At 36.8% G+C, this 25,080-nt stretch overlaps 1 pseudogene; it reads left to right on the forward strand.

Moving 5' to 3' along the window:
- Positions 1-25,080, forward strand: part of LOC149537288 (glutamate receptor 2.5-like) — a 103,854-nt pseudogene that overhangs the window by 43,464 nt on the left and 35,310 nt on the right.

The raw sequence follows: 25,080 nt of genomic DNA on the forward strand, positions 1-25,080 counted from the left end.
GTACTATCATAAAATTTTATTTTATTTTGTTTAGTTATCTATCTAAGTAATTGGTAATTGAATCGAAAATATACATCAAAAAGTCAAATAAAAGTGATAAATTTTATACATATCTAATTAGAATCCTTTCTAGATTACTCTATTTAATGATGGATTGGTTTAGCGGATGTTACAGAGTTGCTCTCTTCTATAATGAGACACTTATGTGTGTTATTGGACTTAAAGTTAGAGTGCCAAATTAATAAATTATTTCATTAGCCTCCATGATTGAAATTCAATAAAGGGAAAACGATGGGCTCTTGTGTGCATGTGTGGGCAGGCACACAGGTTGCCATATTCTAGTTATAACACTATAGAGAATGCCACAATAGAGGCGAGACATGCCCATTCACTGGGAGAGGCAGAGCTCAATGTACGATATTATATTTCCTCTAAAAACAAGTAATTGAAAGTTAGGATTGAATGGCTAGGCTCTATCTTTTCATTTATAGAAATTACATTAAAAACAAAAGGAAAGACAATGAGGCAACAAACAAAAATTGCCGATTCATGGAATTTCATCTTCAAGAATTGTCTTTTATAAATAAAAATGTATGTAAATTCTACATTCACTCTATCTTAGTTGGTGCCCTTCAAATGCACCATAAGCACACCCACACACACCCAAATAGGAATCCCCAAGGTAAGGTACATCCTTTTGTCAAAAAAAAATTTCCTACAACAAATGTGTAAATGATTGAAGTGAGAATTCTTAAACTTGAAGTTCACTAAAATATATTTTTTACTACTACAAGACATATTTCACATAAAAAGTTTTGTTTGATGGTAATGAAGAGCTTAAAAAAAAAAAAACTAAAATTTTGAAACTAATAACTTATGGGTGAAATCCTATAAATTAAATCAGAAAAACTAAAACATTTCCTACTCCAAATCTAAGAAATTGATGACAAAAATGTAATCTTGAAACAAAAAACTTACTGCTCGAACCCAAGAAATTGAAGGGATTTTCAAGGAATTAAATAACCAGAAAAATGGTTGAACATGCATTAAATATTAAATAAAATGATTGACAATGAAATTCTTAGAGTTTAGAAATCACTTTAGATTGATTCCCACAATGACCACTGGAGTTGACACTTTGAAACAGTGGGGAGATCCTAACAAATTTGAGTGGGAAACAATAAGAATGTACTAAATTTCTAAACCTGAGTTGATGGTGATGATTCGTCCACCTAGTATGCACCCTAATTTGGTGTCTACTTTGAAAATGTTGATAGACGTAGATGCATTTGAGACTGGGAAGTGTGATGGTAGGATGGAACAGGATTTGAACCAGGGACTTGAAGGAGAGGAGGATGTAGTGATTGTTTTGGTGGATCTAATTTAGAACCACTAGCCTTTTAAATGCTTGTATGGTAGGTGCAATAAGACTTTCAAGAACCTGCAGACACTCAAAATGCATCACAAGAGCCATCAGGGTGAGGATCCAGTAGATTGTAGAGGGTCTATTGTGGTGGTGGAGGTCAGGTGGGGCATAATTATAAAATACCATCATGATGTCCCATCTATAGATGTAATTTTTTAGGGCTTTATGAGCTAAGGAGACATTTTGGGTGAAAGCACTTAGAAGGTGAGAAAATGCATGTGTTTAGAAAATACAAAGAGTGGTTTTATATCAAAGTTGATCTTTGAGATCATCTTAAGCTCTGTGGCAAGCCTATTCAGTATTGCGGTGGTATGAATTTTTCTTTTAAGTGTAATCTTGTTGCTCATAGAAAGGCGCATCTGGAGTGTTTGGAACATTCTTCGTCCACCATTAATGATCATGAAAAGATCATTGTGCTTTGTAGTGGTTTTGTTAAGAGTATTGGCTAGCCTTTTGCTTTTGTTACTTTGTTGTCCCACTTGGTGAGGAATTCTCTCAGATGTCCTTTCATTCTGGCATGGTTAAGGTAGAAGATATTAACTATACTCATAGCTTTAATCTTGTTTGTTCCTAACTAATTGCTAAGTGTCACATATGCCATGACACAACATTAAATATAGAAAGAAAGTCTTCTCCAACTATGCCTTCACCAGTGACATAAGTAGCTAATTAAAATGTATGGAAATAAATGGTTCAAATTAATGCTATCATCTTGCATTGTCTATAATGAGATAGGAATCATTGATTGGAAAGTAAGCCGAAACATCTTAGTATAGTACACCTTCGAAATAATAAATAAAGGAAACTCCACTCATCAAGTAGGAATGATGGATCCAACCATTAACATAAATAAAGTATTAAAAGGATAGTAGTCATTATTACCCTTTTGCTAGACAGCTGGGGAAAGGCAAGTCTGGTATTACATGCGTAATAAATTGGGCCTTTTTTATCCCAATACCAACCGCCATTAGGATAGTGGGGTTTGGCACACTTGGTCCAACTTTTGAGCTAGCTTTGACCGCATATTAAAATGTCTTGATCATGCTATGATCATTACACAATCTTTTTTCTCTTTTCCTAAGGATCAAGATTTGCCTGTCATTCTCCTGCCAGATGTGACGTTATGTGACCACTCCCCCATATTTTTTGTCATTTCTTGGAAAAATGTTGTCCCCAAGGTGGCCCACTCTCAGTTCTTCCTCAACACATTTGTTTTGTTTTCCTACTTCCACCCTCTCACACATCCAACATGTTTAGAATTTGGAGCCACATCTGCATTCCCCAAGGGGAAGGATTCAATGGTGGAATGATGCCATTATCAGAACTACTCAGTTCTTACACATCTATGGGCATTAGCTGGCTATATTCAAAAAACATTCTTATGAGGCCAACACCCTTGCCCTCATAAAAACCTCTGAGGCTTTCACCGTCAACCCCTTTGATGTGGATCTGTAAATTCAACTTGCCAAGCTTCACCATGACAAGAAAATTGCTAACAACTATGCTACCCAAGGAACCCAAATCAAGGCCCATCTCTAGTAGTTGGAGGTTGGTGATAAGGCCTCTAAGGAGTTCTTTCAGGCTCTTTGAGCCTGTCATACCAATATTGGGATTAAAAAGATCAAACAGGGAGTGGTTGTTCTATCTAGTCTCCCTAACATCCTGCAAGCATTCATTCATCACTATGAGAACATCTTTGCTTCGCAGGGAACTTTGGTTGTTCAAGAGGAAGCTCTCAAAATGTCTATCTTTGTTACTCCAAACCACTTAGTAGTTGAGAAACATGCTTTCTATGAGCAACTTCTTTCCCTCAATGACCTTAAAGAGGTAGTTTACTCCATGGCGGATGACAAATCCCCTGGGTGTGATGGATTTCCTTATGAATTTTACAAACACCTCTAGGAGCAAATAGGTCCTGATTTGCACAAAGTCTATCTTGAAGCATGTCATTCTAAAAGCTTAGGAGTAATTATAAATAAAGAGAATATCAAATTCATACCTAAAGATGGTGATCCTGAGGACATATGCAATTAGAGGCCCATTACCCTTCTAAATGTGTCTTAGAAGATCATTGCAAAGGCACTCTCTCTCAAAGTCAAGCACATGTTTCCTTTAATTGTGCGGCCTGAGAAAACTAGCTTCATCAAGTCTAGATATATTCTTGACAACATCATTGTTGTCTGGGAAGGTATGGAATGGGCATGCAAGTCCAAGCAGTAGGCTATCTTTTTAAATATAGATTTTGCTAAAGCCTATGATTGCATTGAATGGCCCTTTATCTTGGCTATGCTTTAGGCTTTTGGTTTTGCTCCTAATTTCCTTCAATCTATGGAGATGCTCTTTGGTGATGCTAATTCTTGCATTACCATCAATAATTCACAATCTGAGGCTCTTGGACTTTTTTGTTCAATCAAGCAAGGTTTCCCTTTAGCTCCAATGCTTTATGTCCTTGTTGCTGAAGGTTTTGGCTATTTGCTAGCTAATTCTGTGTCTTCAGGGATGGTTCATGGCATCTCCTTGCCTGGATCTTCCTCCTAGTTAGTCAATGGTCATTTTTCTGATGATTCCTTTCTTACTCTTCTTGAGGATGAAGAAAATATCCAAAATGCTTTAAATTATCTGGACACCTTTTGTCAAGCCTTTGGCTCTACCATTCAATAACATAAGATGCTCTACTACCGGCAGTCATTCTTGCCAACACCACCTTGGCTCAACCAGTTTCAATGAAAATGGGTTTCTCGCGAGGAAATCTTCCACTTTCTTAGCATTCCCTTTGCCTTCTAGGCTTCTCTTGTGGAGCTTTGGAATGTTGTGCTTGCCAAGATTAGCAAAAAGATCAAATATTGGATCACCAAGCCACTTTCTCTTGCTAGTAAATTTAGATTTGTTCGAAGATTTTGGCAGCCACTCATGTCTACTATTCTTCCTATTGGGCTCCCTCCAAAGCTTCCTATCTTAAGCTGGAACATTTTCTCTAAGACTTTCTTTGGGCTTCTGGTTCTGATCATCACGGTTTTCACAGAGTTGCTTGGGATTTTTGTTGTCTCCCAAGAGAGTCTGGTGGTCTTGGCCTGCTCTCCACTTAAATATAGGGCCTTGCTCTCTATGCTAAATGGATTATCTAAGCTATTTCTAGAGATGAAGCCTGGAAGATTCTGGTTCGGCACTGCATTTCTTCCAGCTTCCCTATTGACAGGTCTACATGGAAGGGGATTGGTTTTCAAACCCTTCTCATCATGTGTGAAACCATGGTCATACAGGGCTCATTTGTTATTAAGAGCATCTAGAAAGCCTAGGAAGCTATTAAACCTTGGCTTTGTTGGGCTGGAGATGAGTTTCACAATGGACTTTCCTTGAATCAAAAGAACATTTGGTGGTCTCCCCTATTTTCCATTCAGGGTACTCCTCTCACCAAGACTCAAGGTGCTAGTGCTTTGCATTTTTTCAAATGTGGCATCTGAACTCCTAAGGATCTCTTCTCAAGAGTCACCATATTTTTAGGTCATGGGAAGATTTTCAAGTCCAATACCACCTTGTCCGTATAGATCGATTGACTTTTGACCTCCTATTTTCTTCCATCCCTATGCACTTAGTTCTTAAAGGGGGGATTCAGATCATTCATCCTTGGTGGCATGATTGGAAGTGGTATCTTGCCACTCCATTTTCCAATTACAAGCCCAATATGGGATACAGATGGCTTTTGCCCCATCTTCCAATGGTGGACATGCTTAACCAGTGCTAGCATTTGCAATCTTCACTTTCTCAATGGAGAAAATGTTTTGACACCATTGGGAGTGCTATTATAGTACCCAAGATTGCCCATTTTTCTTAGTGCCTTGCCTTCCAAGGTCTTCCCATGGGGCCTTGGCTCAAGCACATTGGGGTTCCTGATCCTAGATGCCCTTTCTGTGGTGAACTAAAGTCCTTTTTGCATATATTCTAGTTTTGTAAGCATGCTCAAAATTATTGGTATTGGATTCATGATTTTTTCAAGCCTTTTAGGCTCGAACAATTTTCATGGCACATGATCCTATTGGCTAATTCTCCCAGAATTTCGTGGAAGTTCACTTAGATTTGGCATACCTTCAAGATGGAAATTTTGTTTTCTCTGTGGAAAGATAGGAATGTTGTTCTATTCACTCACATTTTTTTAGATGTTAACATTTCTATGTACACTAAGGCATGCATTTGTAACAATGTTATTATGCAAATCCAGGTGCAAGCTAACAAGGTTTCCCTAGAAGTTGCTCACCTACAGGAGTTGTTCAATTACTGGGGCAATGCTCCCTACACTATTGCCAGAGTGCCTCTTGATGCTTCGACTAATGTCTCGATTCCTCATGGCTACCATTCTTGGCACAAGTCCTCAAGCCACCACTCACACATGCTGCACTCTTAGGCTTCTCACCACTGCTCTCCCAGTGGTGGTGATGGCGGATGGAGGCACTACTTTGCTTCCCCACCCCGTGGGGGTTTTTGTTGGTTCCTGGCTCCTCCTCCTTGTCCTCGATGGGCGCATTCTAGAAAGTATCCTCTCCTGGCTTTGGCAATTTCTCCTCTACAGCCCAAGGTTATAGATGTGGAGACTACCACTGATCCTATTGTTGCTAATGGCATCTGGTCTTTTCTCAACCCACCCCACAATCCAACTAATGCATGGGGTTTTCCTAATAAATATGACCCTCCTCCCTTGGCTGGCACTGCTTTGGCAGACTGAGGATGCTTATTATGTTTTTTTTTTCATGAATAGTTGTTGTTCTGACTGAGGCCATGTTTTTAAGTTTGACTTCAGCTGTGTGAACTCTTTCGCAGGGTGATCTTGTATCCCCCAGCCCCTTTTTTGTGAATTGTATTCTTAGTATATTTTTATTAATAGAAAATGACTATTCATCAAAAATTTATTACCCACTATGTAAAATTGGTAATATTTTATCAATGTACTATCTATTATAATTTTAGAAATAAATACATATTGGTATTGGCCACCCAAAACTCAAGGGTTAATAGAATGACTTTTTATGAATACAATATATATGTAGTATTGGGTAAAATATAAATAATGCTATTTAATGAAGATCAATGTTGTTCCTTAGAGGGCAAGAACCAATCCTTAGTAGTATTAGAATCTAACAATAATGTTATCTATATCTTTTGGTCCTAAATTCAAACAATAATAATACCATTATTTGGTAACTAAAATGACTATTATTAATATTACAATTCAATTAAATATAATCAATGATAGTGGACCCATAATGGGACATTACAAAACCCTAGTTTCAAAAAATGGCATCCACTACATTTGTATCTGGGAAGGAAATGTTGAAAGAAAGAAAGAAATGCACAGATTGTGAGGAATGATCAATGTCCTCCACCAAAATTTATAGTGCACCCTAACACTGTGATGACAAGAGATGCATCTGGTACCCTATCATCGATTCCACCAAGAGTGTTAATGGTTTATGATGTTCGATCATGCTATATGTGTAAAACTATAGAAATTGGAGATTATGAATTGTGAGCATCTTATTATAAGTTATGTGATAATGGAATTCTGAAGGATGAGAACAAGATAGTTGTCGAGAAAGGGCTTACTCATGCACTATATTTTCTAAAAGTATTCAAGGTAGAATGGAATGAGATTGTACTTAGCCAACTTCACAACATGAAAATATGGTTGGAAGGTGGACTAGTAAAGATTAATTAAGAAATCATTACTTATCCCACCTTGGATAGTCTGAAGACAATGAGATGTGTCATAAAAGATGTTGTTGAACAACAAATGAATGCCAAGTGGAACAATCGAGGAATACCAATTGATGGGATTGAAGATCCAGATATTGAGTTTGTAGTGTATGTAATTCCACACAAATTTTATCACTAAAGCTAACTAGATAGTGTTTCTTGTGTGGTAGTCAACCTAGGTTATAAGATAATGAAGAAAGATCATAGTTATGACCTGGCCAAGCTACAGCTACAACAACTATTAGAAAATATTGGAGCAATTAATAATGTGAAGAACACTTCTTGTAATTTTGGATCATTGTTAGATTTTCTAATTTTCTATGTACAAAATTCATTCCATACTATTTGCATAGATGCATGGGATAGTAATAGATGGGATACTAAACAAATAAATGATCTTATTGAACAATTGGGATAAAATTTTGAAGCTATTATGGATAAATATTTTGATGAGTTCAAGAAAAAAATGAAGAACATGATGAGAATACCAAAATCAATGGTAAATCATTATTTTGATGATATATACTTTATGGTAGACACAAATTATACATATGCCCAGCGAGTGTTACCAAGGGTTGCATGGCTAAGGCCAATGTCATATAAAGTCAATGAAGATGAAACCATAATAATACTTGACATCATTGTTATCTAAGGAGATAGAAAAGAGTGTTGAGCCCTTTGATAATTATGAGTCTACCAAGATAAAGATGCTCATGTAAACAAAAGTTCCCAAGATGGAGAAAAAACAAAAGAAAATGATAGGATATTTTGAGGGAAAGTCTGGCATAGGAAAACTTTTGATAACCAAAGGAAAAGGTGAGGATGAAGAATATTGTGAAGAAGTAGAAGACAAAGAATCAAAAGGAAAAGAACTAGGTGTTGACAAGCCCAAGGCAACTAAACAAAAGAAAGTAATCATTGTTGATCCTAAGGTAAATGAGGATCTAAAGAGAAATGTGAACAAGGTTGTCACACCTCCTGAACCTAAGAAAAAGAGGAGGATAATTACCAGAACCAAGGCAACTCAATCCATAGCTACTAAGATAGAGAATCCCAACAAAGAGGAAATAGGACAAAGAAGCCAAGAAATACCTACCTAAGAGGCGGAGAAGAAAATTGGTTGTGATACCTAATAAGGAGGAAGAAGATGAAGAAGAAATCAAGTTTGATGATCTCAAAAAACTTCATATTGTAACCAGACTACCTCCAATGACCATTGATCAGGTATGTGAGAAAATCAGAGACTTGGCTAGCATAGAAGGCTTTAAGAAGATTAATTATGATTCTTTAAATTAAGATGATCTAGAAAATATTAAGAAGGAAATATTGGATATGATGATAAAATTCAGATGCACACCTTTAGAGTTAGGTGAAGGTATTCCTAAAGATTTGTATAATAAATTAGATGCTAAATGAAAGTGGGCATTACCCACTCAGAGACAAATAAGAGAGACAACATTAACACAAAAAATCTCTGATTTAGGGAAGAAGCATATGTCTATAGCCCTAAAAAAAATTGTAAATAAATTTGTACCTAAAGAGGGCTTAAAAAATTTTGAAAAATAAAGTTCATGAAGTTGAGAAGGAGAGCATTGTGATATGGAAGAAAGCATTTGGATTGCTAGTTCCATCAGAAGAAGAAGAAGAAGAGAGAAGAGATGATGTAGAATTGGAAGGTCAAGATGATGAATATGAACTTGAAATAATTGAAGCAGAAGTGAAGAAGTTAGAAGAGAGTGAACAACATGATGTTATCACTATAGAGGATATTCTTGATTCATCACCACCGAATCATAATATATTAACTGAGGAAGATTTTAAAAATGTTGAATCAAACACCTCAAACACCTCTCTTCCATGCCCCAATCTAGTTTTATTATAGTTACAAGACTATCCACATATTGACAATGCACAAATTGATGGTTTTCAAGTTACTAGTTACAATTATTCTTGACATGAGTATCGAGCAGTAGGGGAAGGTAATTATTGTGCTTCCACAATTTACTCATGTCACAAATTGTAATGCCCTACCAAGCGATCCAGAATAATTAACCTAAAGTTTTATTAAGTTTTCCAAAAAAAAAATTAAAGAAAGAATAACATATACATTAATCATAAAGTAGCGAAAGCAATAATATACAATCATATATGTAACATAAGCAAACATAATATATTACATTCCTTAAGGATCCCAAGACATCGAGTCACATTTAAATTTAATAAATACTAAGTCTGACAAATACCACATCCACATTAAAGAATAATTAAAAGTCAAAAGTCCATTTAAATAATATACAATTGTTTCAAATGTCATTTGGAAATAAAATTTGGAATGCTCAATCATCCACTATACATGTCACAGGGTATGAAAGGCTAAAAGAATATAAATTTATAAAAGTAGGTTACATCATCCCTTTTGGATCCATGAAACAAAGTACAATATAATAAGTGAAACCATCCATCATAAAGACACAACCATCCATTATGATGCACAAAAATAGAATGAAAGGAAATGTCGACAAGGAATTTTAGCCACAACATCAATGGATGGATCTCAATGGTAAGAGTAAAAAAGAACTACCACTTGACCACGTGGAACCTAAATAGCCCACTCCCACCATGATGAGGAGATAATCTCAAGTCCCAAATAGGATATCAAACCAAATATCAAAAGTAATCTCTAAGTCGAGGAAACCCTAAAAGAAATCTAACTCAAAGGTTCCAAGATAAATTGACATATAGACCCAGAGGTACACAAAGACATGTACGAAATCTATATTTTTAGTGGGCAAGTGTCATTACACAAATCAATGCTAGGGTTACTTGGCTAGTCTTTTAATCCTCCGGCCCCCTAGTGACCCTATGTGGCACTAGTATCCTTTCCTACTGACAAGGCATACTAACAAGTCAACTCTAAGGTTACTTGGCTAGTCTTCTAATCCTTCAGCCCCTTAATGACTTTTTCTAGTACCAATATCTTATTAATTCATTTTAAACTCATTTAAGGAAATGTTATCACTTATTAAACTGCTTACAATGGGTTATCCTGGCAGCCACTTTGGGCCTCGGCCTCCATTGCAAGCCACTTCCCAACTTAACATAAAAATTACCTACCCTAGGCTCATAAAAGTATAAATAAAAGAATCACTAATTTCACTTTAGCCCTATACAAGTGACTAGAAAGCATCAAAAGATAATCACAATAACACATCAGTTCTCTACGAGCAACTGAAAAGCATCCTGAATAATACTGATCGAAGATTCAAAATGGTTAAGTCAAATATGTGATAACATTCACCTTAGTTTCACACAAGAATACTAGAAAGCAATAACAATCAATAGATCAACACACATTATACAGCATACCAGACACATTACCATGGTTGAGTATAAAAGATCAAAATCAATTCAGCATAACATCACAATCACAAAACTCCCAAGCCTCTGGTAACATCCTACAACTGGTCAACACTCTAGCCAACCCAAACCCAAAACATAAACAACATACAGATAACAAAGTGTAGGTCTCATAGTTTGGTTTGATTTTGAAGACACATGGTTGAGTTAAAAGTAGGGTTTCAATTTTTGTTCAATGTAAGTTTTAATTATATAAAATTCATAGTTACCTTTACAAATAAACCCGTTCTTATATTTAAATAATTTTACAATTACCCAAATTCAATTTTTAAATCCATTGATCCAAATGACCTAAGGTTAATTATTTATTTAGAATATTAAAATTAATCCCCATTGATTTTAAATAAAAATAATTAATCAATTTCATTAAAATCAAATTTAGTGATAATAATTAAATAAATCTAAGACCCCCTTGAACATCTTATTAATTATAAAATATTAATAATTAATAACGCTATACTAAATTCATTTAATAATTAAAACTTATTAATAAAAATGATTAAATGATAATAAAATTAATATTAAAACTTATTTAAAAAATTATTAATAAATATTATTAAATAATAATAAAATAATAATAAAAGTTATAATTTAAAATTTTTATTTAAAACAAAACACCCTACGAATTTATAATGTCATTGGCTTTTACTACCGTGTGGCCGTAGACCTGGCTGCTACCACCGGCAGTAGTAATAACTGTTGCCTAACGACAATGTAAAAAAGGGGGGTGTGTGGGGATTTCACATCCCCTTCCCAATTATTGTTTATTATATATATATTTTTTAAAATTGTTATATAATTATTTTTATAAAATCGTTTACCAAAAACAAGACCCCCCCACAGGTATAATTTTTAAATGTATTTTTTTATAAACATTTATAATTTTAGTCAGATAGAAAAAATATGATTAACCATTCAAATTTCAAATTTCAAATTTTCTTTTCTTTCAAAACCCCTCCCAAATTAATTTCCAAAATTTTAATTCCACGGAAGCAAGATTATTTTGAGATTTTAATCTTCTCATATACAGTCAAAAATAATATGCATACCAGAAATTCCAAATTACAATATTGAAAGATTTGTCATAGTTTAACACAGATAATCAATTCACAGTCACAGAGAAGATAGGGAAAGAAATAGCACAATCAACTACACGAATAAATCACAAGAATCTACCTAGATTCTGATGCTAATAACACAACACCCAAGAAGATTTGTGAGAGAAATTTCTCCTCTCAAAACCTTCTCTCTTCTGAAATTTCCTTCTTCCAAAATTCACGATCCTTCCTTAAAACTTTTGTCCCTTGAAAATGAACCCTCAATTGTGATAAGGAGTTCTCTCCTAAAATTGGGGCACTAATTGTGTGATCACCCGAGAGGACTTCTTGCTCGCCAAACTTTAACTCTTTACTATCTTTTCTTTATCTTTTTCATGTACATTTATGAATTATAAAATAACTTTTTTTAATTCACTTGACTCCTCTTTTTAATTAATTTATTAAATTTTAATTTCATGGACACTTTATGCAATCTTTAAACTTTTAATAAATTAATATTTTTTCCACTTTTTAATTTATTTGTTATATTTTAATCTCATGCATACTTTATGCAATTTTAAAACTCTTAATAAATTAATATATTTTCATGCTTTAATTTATTTGCAAAACATTAATTGATAAAATATTTATTAATTTAAATAATAATAGTATTTAGTATTTATTTAAAAATAAACTCTAAATATTATTATTATTAAATTAAATAAATATTATCACGTTCTTAAATTTAAACTTATTACTTTTATCTTTATATTTAATTCTTTATATTTAATTAATTTTCTAATTAATTAAATATAATTAAATATTAAAAATATCATAATAATTTTCCATTAAATTAAATGATTAATTTAATCATTTAATTTCACTTAATTAATGGAAAAATCACCAAGGACTAACAGGACAAAATACAAAAACCCATCATAGAAAAACACATACAAGATCAAACTAAAGGGTTATAATCACGAATTTATGTCATACAACACATTGAGAAGGTAGTCAACTCAGATACTTATCCTAATTTTCTAAGACAAATCGGTTTAGGGGTTAGGATTTGGACTTAGGAATTTATCTTCCCTCTCTTACCATGGAGATAATGTGATAGAGTACACTCATCCTAGCAATTTAGGGAATGTCATGTCCATTTTCAAATAATTAAAAATAATAAACTTTGCTAAGGCAGGCAGGCTCCAAAAAGGTGAAGTTTCGGCAAAAGGGGCTAATCTTTGGAAACCAATGGACTAATAAATAAAAATTATTATTAAATTATATTTTATTAACCCCTCTTGGACATGAATTAGGGTTATGCCCTCTTTTAAGGGGGTTTGGAGGCATTTTGGGCTCATTCCAGAACTTGATTTTTGCTCATTTCTTTGTTGTTCTTCAGATGCTGCCAAACCTGTGGAGAAGGAGACCCAAGAATGGGAGTTTGTAGGTTTCCAAGAAGGCTAAGGATGGGAGTTTGAAGCCATTCCATGTGCATGCTCATACAGAGTTTGCCTTTGTGTTGAACAGTGCAGATTTGTGGGTTTTCAGGTGTGTTTTTGTAAGATTTTGGTGTTTTCAATTGAGTATTTCATATCAATTTGGGTTGCTGATGTATATCAGACATTTAGATGTTAAAATAGAGTTGAATATATTTATTTGGTCATGATTATAATTCTATGATAGATTATCAGTGCTTTGGTGGTGTTTTCGGCTATTTTGTGTTATTTTTGGGAGCTCGATGAGCATTATTTTTGTCCTCCGTTTGGGAGTTGTTGTGTAAATGTTATATAGATCTGGAAATGTCATTTTTTAGGCTGTTACACTGCTGAAATTTCTATAAAAAATTTCCACTTTCAGATTTATTAATAATATGTGAAGCTGTGAAATTTTTGGCACTATTTTCGGCATACCCGATTTGGGATTTATTGAGAAATTGGTGGATCTTGAAATATTTGTTGTTTGATCTTAAATATCTGATTAGAGGCTTGAAATATTATATAAAATCAGTAAAAGGACATTTCAGTGGTATCAGAGCTATGATCTTGCCAGCCTGAGGGTTTGTAGAAGTTTGCATGTCAGTTTTGACAACTACCCAAATCTTGCATGTCATAATTTATGGTTGCATGTTGCTTCTAATCAGCTACATGTCAAAATTTATTGTTTCATGCTACTTCTAATCATTTGCATGTTAGTTCTTGGTGAATTTGGTGGTTGCATGTTGCTTCTAATTAGCTGCATGTCAAAATTTATGGTTGCATGAAACTAAGTGAAAGAGAAAAAAGATATTTGCAGCGAGAAATGAATAAAGAAATTTTGATCAAACCTCCAATTGAAAGTAAAAGTAAAAAATCCAAGGAAGGAAAAATTATGGCTGATCTAGATGAAATGGCAAAGAAATTCTTCCAAGACATCCAAAATACTTAGAAGTAAATAGTGGATAGTTTGGCAGAAACTAGAGAGGCTTTGTGAATATTGACAGAAAAACTGCAAGGAGTTGCATCTATTAATGAGAAAGGGAGCACTTCAGAGGAGCCAAGAAATCTGAAATCCACACCATCTAAATCAACCAAAACTATATTCTTGCCTACAGATGAGAAACCAGTACCGAATCCAACCCTTAATCCCGTGGAAGAGGTTACAGGTAACTTGATTGCATTAAGAGCTACATACAATGGCTTAGATGATGATTTTTGCAGTTTGGTTCCTTTTAGAGAATATGTGGATATGATAAACACTTTGATGCCCAAGAAAGAGAACAGGAGGGAGCATGAAATAAGTGGAAGGGAGCTCAAAAATAAAATAAGCAAGTTTATAGCACCTACTTTTGATGGAACAAATAAAATTTCAGCTAGAGCACGGCTACAAAAATTACAGACTTTCTTCACACTTAACCCCATGAAGGAGAGTGATGTTGTTCAATTTGCAAGTCAACACTTGGAAGATGCAGCCTATGATTGGTGGTATCATGGAATGACTACTCAAGGTCATGATCAGGTAACTACATTTGATGATTTCAGTCAAAGAGTGATAGATAGATTTGACCTCAAGGATGATGAAGAGTACTTTAAAGAATTGTCAAAGTTGAAGCAAACCAAATCAGTTAATGAGTATATAGAAGAGTTTCAAAAAGTGGTTGTTATGGTACCTGATATGAGTGAAAAGAGAATTTTTTTATCTTTTTATTGATGGTTTAGAAGATTCTGTTAAGGGTTTGGTTAAGGCTTTCTCACCCTCAACCTTACAGGAAGTTATCAAAAGAAGCTACCAACTTGAAACTTGCATGCCTATGAAACCAGACACTAATCAAAAACCCCCAAATCTTTGGCAACATAAGGGAAATTTTTAGAAAAAGACTTTCCCAACACTACCACCAAAAGATGTGATAAATGTGGCAAAAAAGAAGGTAGATGAAGAGACTAGGAGTGAATTACGAAGGAAAAAGCTTTTTTTTACTTGTAGAGAACCATGGGTTCCAGGACACAGATGTTTGGGGAAAGGTCAAGTGCACTATATTGAAGTTGCTTCAAAATCTAATTCAGATGAGCATGAGGAATTTCATGACACTAAGGAGGAGGTAGAAGAAGAAAAAGAAAAAGAAATTAGCAAGGATGGCACTTTAGCAACATTATCATGAGTCCCAAGATACCATCCCTTTCGAATTCGAGGGGTATTAGCAGGGCAAAGGTTGATAGTTCTTCTTGATAGTGGGGCAACTGACAATTTTATTGATGAGGGATTTGTCATGAAAAGAGGGCTTAAAGCAGAAGATTTTGAGGGATTCAATGTTACTGTAGCTAATGGATTCACTATGCCTTGCACACAGGTGGTGAAACAACTCAAGATGACCTTAGGAGATTATGAGTTATGTGATGACTTCTATGTGGTTGGTATTGGGGAGACATATCTTGTATTGGGTGTTCAATGGTTGCACTCTATTGGAGGCTATTAAATGAACCATCAAACCGTGGAGTTTAAATTTCATTCCAATGGGAAAGAAGTCATATTGAGAGGCTTATCGAATGGAGCACCTAAGGCGGTTTTTGCAAAGAGGATGGAGAGGACTTTTCAAAGAGGTCAAGTAGCATGGGCAACAGGAGTCATAATCCATCCCACAAGCTCTCCAAAGAATCAAATTAATTTCTATTTTGAAATTCAAAATATTCTTGATAAGTATAGTATAGTTTTCAATGACTTGCCTCCAGTTTACCACCAGATAGAGGTTTTGAGCATGTTATAGAGTTAGAATGGGGTGCCAAACCAGTTATAAAAACCCCATACTGCCATCCAAGAGGTTATAAGGAAGAAATTGAAAAAACTATTAAAGAACTCTTGGACATGGGTTTCATAAGGCCTAGCTCTAGTCCATTTGCATCATCTGTGGTACTTGTCAAAAAAAAGGATGGTACAATGAGAATGTGTATAGACTACAGGGCTCTAAACAAGAAGACCATAAAAAATAGGTATCCCATACCACGTATAGATGAGCTCATTGATGAGTTACATAGTGTTGTATACTTCTCAAAAATTGACTTAAGATCAGGGTACCATCAAATCCGAATGAAGAATGAAGATGTGGAAAAGACTGCTTTCAGATGTCACTATGGGCACTTTGAATTTCTTTTTATGCCATTTGGCCTCACTAATGCACCTGCAACATTTCAATCTTGTATGAATAATGTATTCAGCCAGCATCTTCAAAAATTTGTTTTGGTATTTTTTGATGATATCTTGATTTACAGTAAAATATGGGAAGAGCATCTAAAGCACATAGACACTATTTTTGGAATCTTGAAGCAGCAATCCTTTTATGCTAAGCTATCTAAATGTGAGTTTGGTTTGACAGAGATCCTATATTTGGGACATATTATAAGTTCTAAAGGAGTACAGGTTGATCAACAAAAAATTCAAGCAATTTTGGATTGGCCTCCACCCACTAATCTTACACAGTTGAGAGGTTTCTTCGGGTTGTGTAGCTACTATAGGAGATTTGCCAAGGGATTTTCTTAGCTTGCTGCCCCCTTGACTGATTTGACAAAGAAAGGAGCTTTTTTTTGGATAGAAGAGGCACAAAAAACTTTTGATAAGCTTAAGGAAGTAATGAGTTCATGCCCTATGCTTGCAATTTTAGATTTCTCTTTACCTTTTGTTGTTGAATGTGATGCTTCTAGAGAAGGTATAGGGGCTGTCCTAACTCAAAGGGGACATCTAATAGCATTTGAGAGTAGAAAATTAAATCAATCAGAGAAAGGTTACTTCATCTATGATAAGGAAATGTTGGCAATCATGCATGCACTTCATAAGTTTAGACAATATTTGGTATGTGGGAGATTCATTGTAAAGACAGACCATAATAGCCTCAAGTTCTTCTTGAACCAAAGGGATTTGAATGATCATCAACAAAAATGGGTAAGTAAATTGCAAGCTTATGATTTTAATATTGAATACATGAAAGGAAAGAATAATGTGGTTGTTGATGCTCTCTCAAGAAAGCCCACTTTGTGTTCCTTAACATCTATCTCTGCTAATTGGAAAGTCTCCATAATTTCAAAGTATGCTAAATATTCTTTTGCCACCAAGATTTTGGATAAGTTAGTGGATGATAATAGGTACAGGATTGTTGATGAATTGATTTATTACAAGAACAGGATCTTCTTAGTGCCAGGATCAAAAACTAAGGAGATGATATTGAGGGCCTTTCATGACACACCTTTGACTGGTCATCAGGGATACTTCAAGACATACAAGAAAATTTGAGAGGTTTTTTCATGGAAGGGTATGAAGGAGGATGTCCTTAAACACATTAAGGAATGTATGGTATGCCAACACAGCAAGAGTGAGCAAATTTTTCCTACAGTGTTGTTGCAGCCACTTCCTATTCCTGAACAAAAATGAGAAAGTATTTCCATGGACTTCATCACTGGGTTGCCCAAGGTTCAAGGCAAGGATTGAATATATGTGGTGGTAGATAGACTAACTAAGTATGCACATTTCTTTCCTATCACATCTGATTTCAAGGCATCACAAGCGGCCGAATTGTTCTTCAAAGAAACTTTTAGATTACATGGCTTGCCTAGAAACATTGTTAGTGACCGGGATAGTAGACTCCTCAGCTCTTTTTGAAAGGAGCTCTTTCATTTGGTAGGAACTAAACTCACTCCTAGTACTAGCTATCACCCTCAAATAGATGGACAAATAGAGATAGTTAATAAATGGATAGAGGGATATTTGAGGAACTATGTTTCAAATCAACAACATGCTTGGGTGAAATGGTTACACCTAGGGGAGTATTGTTACAATACATCTCATCACATGTCTATTGGTATGCCTCCTTTTTGTGCTCTTTATGGTTATGATTCCCTTTCCTTTGTTGCTCTAATACTTTTCGATAGCAGAGTACCTACAGCAAGTGATTTCATCAAGCAAAGCCAAGACATAATAAGGTCCCTCAAGGATAATCTACAACATGCACAGAACCAACAAAAGTTATATGCTGATAGGAAAAGGATTGAAAGATATTTTGAGGTGGGAAATTTAGTATTTGCTATTTTGCAGCCATATATGCAAAGCACCTTGAAGAGGAGTGGGGCAGAGAAACTCAAGCCAAGGTTCTATGGGCCTTCTAAGATCATCAAGAAGGTAGGAGAGGTAGCTTATGAATTGGAGCTCCCACCAAACAGCAAAATACATAATATTTTTTATGTATCTTGCCTAAAGAAGGTTTTAGGCCAGCAATCCATAGTATCTATAGAATTACCACCTCTTGATGATGAAGGGGAATTAGTTTTGATACCAGAAGAGATTTTGGATATAAGAGAGAAAAGATTGAGAAACAGGAGCGTCATAGAGCATTTGGTCAAATGAAAAGGATTACCACTAGAGGATGCAACTTGGGAAGGAGCACATATTCTTGAGAATTCCAACCTTCATTTCTTGAGGACAAGCAATATTTGGGAGGGGAGGACTTGTCATGTTCCTTTTCAAATAATTAAAAATAATAAACTTTGCTAAGGCAAGCAGGCTCCAAAAAGGTGAAGTTTCGGCAAAAGGGGCTAATCTTTGGAAACCAATGGACTAATAAATAAAAATTATTATTAAATTATATTTTATTAACCCTTTTGGATGTGAGTTAGGGTTATGCCCTCTTTTAAGGAGGTTTGGAGGCATTTTGGGCTCATTCCATAACCTCATTTTTGCTCATTTCTTTGTTGTTCTTCAGTGGTTGCCAAACCTATGGAGAAGGAGACCCAAGAATGAGAGTTTTTAGGTTTCTATGAAGGCTAAGGATAGGATTTGAAGCCATTCCATGTGCATGCTCATACAGAGTTTTCCTTTGTGCTAAACAGTGCAGATTTGTGAGTTTTCGGGTGTGTTTTTGTAAGATTTTGGTATTTTCAGTTGAGTATTTCATATTAGTTTGGGTTGCTACTGTATATCAGAAATTTAGATGTTAAAATAGAGCTGAATATATTTATTTTGTCATGATTATACTTCTATGATAGATTATCAGTGCTTTGGTGGTGTTTTCGGCTATTTTGTGTTGTTTTCGGGAGCTCGATGAGCAATATTTTTGTCCTCTGTTTGGGAGCTATTGTGTAAATGTTATATAGATCTAGAAATATCATTTTGTAGGCTATTATGATGCTGAAATTTTTATAAAAAATTTCCACTTTCAGATTTATTAATAATATGTGAAGCTGTGAAGTTTTTGGCACTATTTTCGGCATACCCGATTTGGGGTTTATTGAGAAATTGGTGGATCTTGAAATATTGGTTGTTTGATCTTAAATATCTGATTAGAGGCTTGAAATATCATATAAAATCAGTAAAGGGACATTTTAGGGAAGTTGATACCTGGTACCTCCAATCTCCATAAAATCCATGCATATACAAATGCAATATTCTAAACTAAATAGGCAATGGCATGAAGTGGTGCATCATGTAGATCTCAACTAGCAAGTGACTATGACTCCCTTCCTTAACCACATCAAAAATTCCATACATAAAGAAAAACATACATGCACACCATACACATGCAGTATGAGGTAAGTATCCATAAGAAAACACATGGCAATCCATCTAACTAATCATCATCATGCATATATGAAGTATAGAGCACCAAGTAATCTCATCACATAATCAACTAAATGTGAAACAATGTCTAATAATCTCAAAACAATACTACTAATAATCAAGCATAACATTGGCCTAAAAGAGTTCAGCAATTAAAAAAAAAAATGCAAACTAGGGGTAGGCACTACATCCACCCCCCCTAGACTTAGGCTTACTCCTAGAAGCCTACGAGAATGGGAAAACTAAAGAACTCACTATGTGGGTCCCATTGGACCCTTTACCCCTGTAGGATGATTTGACTCTATTGAGATCACTACAACAATAATATCTGAGATAACAAGGTGCTATAATAACCATAAAACATATTACTGTAAAGCATATACAAAAGACACAAGTTTTGAAAATAGTATAAGTTCAATTTTCATTTTTTCCTATTTTTAGGTTTACATATAATTTAGTTTTGAAGTTTAAATGTTCAGGTTTGAATATATACAACTAAAAGTTTACGTTTTGTTTTAGTTCAATTAGTTTAAGTTTCAGTTTGAAATAGATATCCATAACAGTTTAAATTTTATTTTAGTTTCAACTAGTTAACAACTAGTGGTGTTCCAATATACCCAGAGCTCCCAACGTAGAATCTTGGGCTCTGATACTAGATGTAACACCCCACCAAGGGATCCAAAATAATTAACCTAAAGTTTTATTAAGTTTGCCAAATATTTAAAAAAAAAAAAAAAAAAACATACACATTAATCATAAAGTAGCAGAAGCAATAACATACAATCATACATAAGAAAACATAACAGATTACATTCCTTAAGGATCCCAAGATGTTAAGTCACATTTAAATTTAATTAATACTAAGTCTAACAAATATCACATCCACATGGGTAAGTGCACTAAGTTGTGGTGCCAAAAGGGGGGTATAAGTGGACACCTTTTTCTTGAAATATGCAATTTTTGAACTTCAACAAGAATTTGAAGATAGCTACGCTCAAAATTTTAAGATATGACAAAAATAAAAGTCATAGTCCTTTAAATCTAGTTTCTAAACTACTAATTTTTTTTTTCAAAATGGTTTTGTTTTAGGTCCTCAAAAAAGGGGGCCACAAAAAGTGGTACTATTTATTCTAAAAAAGCATAACATAGTACAAAGTGTGGCCCCCCTAAAATTTTAACTTTTTTTTGAAATTCTTTAATTGCTCTGGTCAAAAGTTACTTAACACTATGTAGTTTATCCCAAATTTTTTGGGTAATTTTATAATGTGTATTTTTTTAATGAATTTTTTAATATGACACATCCCAAAAATGTGAAATATCCATGTGCTCCCCCTAGAAATAATTGAAAACTAATCTAAAATCAAAACTTTTTTTTTCAAAGTGTGTAGAATGGAGTCTAGTTTCTAAAAAACTAAATTGCTGCAAAATTTGATGAATGGACTAAAATCTATAGCCCAATTAGTACATGGTGGTTTTTGACAAAAAAATGAACATACATTCAAAATAAATTATAGATGAAAGTCTTGAAATAGTTCAAATTAAAAATGAATTATATGGTTAGATAGCTAACACAGAGACCTATAATGCTATGTAACCTGATCTTATCGATACCCAACCACAAGGAATCTTGAAGGGGAGCAAACAAGAAAAATCAATCTTTTTTGTTATGTTTTCTAGAAAACACGTCTTAGCCCTGTTTATAAACTCCAAACCTTTGGGTTGGATCTCCAAGGCAAAACCAAGCCTTAGGCTTGGTTTCGATACAATGCTTTCAATAGTGTGTGTGCCCTATAGCACACACATGCTATTACAAGAATTTAAATTCTCAATAGCCCATACGCACTATAGTGCACACACACTATTGAGGACTTAATTGCAAACCAAGCACAAGAGAGAGTTGGGGGGGGGGCGAGGGAATGGCTATGTGTGTGTGTGAGAGAGATAAAGAGATAGAGAGAAAGTAGGGGATGGGAGAGGGGAGAGAGTACAAGATGGGAGAGAGGAAGTGAGAAAGAGTAGGGGTGGTAGAGAGAGTACAGGATGGGAGAGTAGGGGTGGCAGAGAGAGTACAAGATGATAGAGAGAGGAAGTGTGAGAGAGAGTAGGGGTGGCAAAAAGAGAGTACGAGATGGGGGAGAGAGATTGAAAGTAGGGGATGGGAGAGAGAGGAAGTGTGTGAGAGAGAGTACAGGTTGGGAGAGAGAGATTGGGAGTAGGGGATAGGGGAGAGAGAGAGAGAGAGTAGGTGGTAGGAGATAGAGTGGGAGAGGAAGAGAGAGAGAGAGGAGGAGGATGGGAGTACATGTGTGTGAAAGAGAGAGAGTAGGGAATGGGAAAGGGGGAAGACAAAGTAGGTCAAGAGAGAGTAGGGGATGGAAGAGAGAGTAGGTGATGGGAGAGGGAGAGAGGGGGGATGGAAATGTGTGTAAGATAGAGAGAGAGAGAGAGAGAGAGAGAGAGAGAGAGAGAGAGAGAGAGAGAGAGAGAGAGAGAGACAATAGGGGATAGGAGATAGTGTGAAAATGTGAGAGAGAGTAGGGGGCAGTGAGAGAGAGAGAAAGTGTGAGAGTGAGAGTGAGAGAGAGTGTGAGAGTGAGAGTGAGAGTGAGAGTGAGAGTGAGAGTGAGAGAGAGTGAGAGTGAGAGTGAGAGAGAGAGAGAGTAGGTAGTGGGAGAGGGAGAGAGAGTGAGAGACAAAGTAGGGGATGGGAGAGGAGAGAGGGGGGATGGGTGTGTGTGTGAAAGAGAGAGAGTAGGGAATGAGAGAGGGGAGAGAGAGAAAGAGAGAATAGGGAATGGGAGACAAAGAGAGTAGGCAATGGCAAAGGGAGTGGAAGAGGGAGAGAGAGGGGGGATGGGAGTGTGTGTAAGATAGAAAGTAGGGGATAGGAGAGAGTGTGAGAGTGTAAGAGAGAGTAGGGGTGGTAGAGAGAGAGTGAGAGTAGGGGATGGGAGAGAGAGGGAGAGAGTGAGTGATATATATATATATATATAGTGGGCGGTGGGAGAGGGAGTGGGAGGGAGAGAGAGGGGGAATGGAAGTGTGTAAGAGAGATAGAGTAGGGGGTGGAAAAGAGAGCTCGTACATAGAGAGAGAGAAGGGGATGAGAGAGAGAGTGAGAGAGAGTAGGGGATGGAAGAGAGAGAGTGAGAGTATGGGATGGGAGAGAGAAAGTAGAGAGGGAGAGAGAATACTTGAGAGAGAGAGATAGTAGGTGGCACAAGAGGGAGTGGGAAGGAGAGAGAGGGGGATGGGAGTGTGTGACAAATCTAGAGAGTAGGGGATGGAAGAGGAGAGAGAGAGGGGGGATGGGAGTGTGTGTTTCTATGAAAGAGAGAGAGAGAGAGAGAAAGTAGGGGATGGGGGAGAGAGTAGGAAATGGGAGAGGGAGTGGGAGAGGGAGAGAGAGGGGGCGAATGGGAATTTGTGTAAGAGAGATAGAGTAGGGGATGGGAGAGAGTGTTAGAGTGTGAGAGAGAGTATGTGGTGGCAAAGAGAGCTTGTATGAGATGGGAGAGAGAGAGAGAGTGAGAGTAGGGGATGGGAGAGTGTGAGAGAGAGTAGGGGATCAGAGAGAGAGAGATTGAGAGTAAGGGATGGGAGAGAGAGAGAGAAAGAGTAGAGAGGGAGAGAGAGAGAGAGAGAGAGAGAGAGAGAGAGAGAGAGAGAGAGAGAGTAGGTAGTAGGAGATGGAGTGGGAGAGGGAGAAGGAGAGAGATGGGGGGATGGGAGTGTGTGTGATAGATCTAGAGAATAGGGAATGGGAGAGAAAAGAGTGGGGAGATAAGAGTGTGTGTGTCTATGAAAGAGAGAGAGTAGGGGATGGGAGAGGGGAGAGAGAGAGTAGGGGATGGAAGATAGAGAGTAGGCGGTGGGAGAGGGAGAGAGTGAGAGTAAAGGATAAGAGAGTGTGTGAGAGAGAGTAGGGGATGGGAGAAAGTGTGAGAGAGTAGGGAGAGGGAGATAGAGAGAGGGGTATGGGAGTGTGTGTGAAAAATCTAGAGAGTAGGGGAGGGGAGAGAAGAGAGAGAGGGTGACAGGAGTGTGTGTGTGTGTTTGTGAAAGAGAGAGAGTGTGATAGTGTGAGAGAGAGTAGGGGGTGGCAGAGAGAGAGTATGAGATGGGAGAGACAGAGTGAAAGGATGGGAGAGAGTGAGAGAGAGAGAGTAGGGGTGGTAGAGAGATAGTATAGGATGGGAGAGACAGAGTGAAAGGATGGGAGAGAGAGTGTGAGAGAGAGTAGAGGATGGGAGAGAGTGTGAAAGAGAGTTGTAAATGGAAGAGAGAGAGAGTAAGAGTAGGGGATGGGAGAGAGAGAGAGAGTAGAGAGGGAGAGAGAGAACTTGAGAGAGAGAGAGAGAGATAGTAGGTGGTGGGAGAGGGAGTGGGAGAGGAGAAGAGAGAGGGATGGGAGTGTGTGTGAGAGATCTAGAGAGTAAGGGATGGGAGAGGGGAGAGAGAGAGGGGGATGGGAGTGTGTATCTACAAAAGAGAGAGTTTAGGGGATGGGAGATGGGGGGAGAGAGAGAGAGAGTATCCCGAGAGAGAGAGAGAGAGAGAGAGTAACAGATGGAAGAGAGAGACTAGGTGGTGGGAGAGGGAGAGAAGAGCATATGGGAGTGTGTGTAAGAGAGAGTAGGGGATGGGAGAGAGTGTGAGAGAGAGTAGGAGGTGGCAGAGAGAGAGAATAGGATGGGAGAGAGAGAGAGTGAGAGTAGGGGATGGGAGAGAGTGTGAGAGTGTGAGAGAGAGTAGGGGGTGGCAAAGAGATAGAGAGTATGGGATGGGAGAGATAGAGTGAATAGATGGGAAAGAGTGTGAGAGAGAGTAGGGGATGGGAGATAGTGTGAGAGAGAGTTGGGGATTGGAGAGAGAGAGTAAGAGTAGGGGATGGGGGGGGGGAGAGAGTAGAGAGGGAGATAGTAGGCAATGGGAGAGGGAGTGGGCGAGGGGGAGAGAGAGGGGGTACGGGAGTGTGTATCTATAAAAGAGATAGTTTAGGGGATGGGAGAGGGGGGAGAGAGAGATTAGTAGATGTGAGAGAGAGTAGGGGATGGGAGAGAGTAGGGGGATGGGGGAGAGAGAGATAGTCAGAAGTGGGAGAGGGAGGATGGGAGTGTGTGTGAGAGATCTAAAGATTAGGGGATGGGAGAGGAGAGAGGGTGAGAGAGGTAGAGAGAGTAGGAAGTGGGAGAGGAAGAGAGAGAGAGAGAGAGAGAGAGAGAGAGAGAGAGAGAGAGAGAGAGAAAGAGGAGGGGATGGGAGAGGGAGGAGAGAGAGTGTATGGGATGGGAGAGAGAGTAGGGAGAATAAAGAGTAGGGAGGATGGAGAGTGATGTGTTTTCACATAGTGCGTACATGCTTTATAGTGCGTACACACTA

The sequence above is a fragment of the Cupressus sempervirens genome, chromosome 10 (assembly GCF_028749045.1).
Source record: "Cupressus sempervirens isolate cs-2001-9-10 chromosome 10, ASM2874904v1, whole genome shotgun sequence".
NCBI lineage: Eukaryota > Viridiplantae > Streptophyta > Pinopsida > Cupressales > Cupressaceae > Cupressus > Cupressus sempervirens.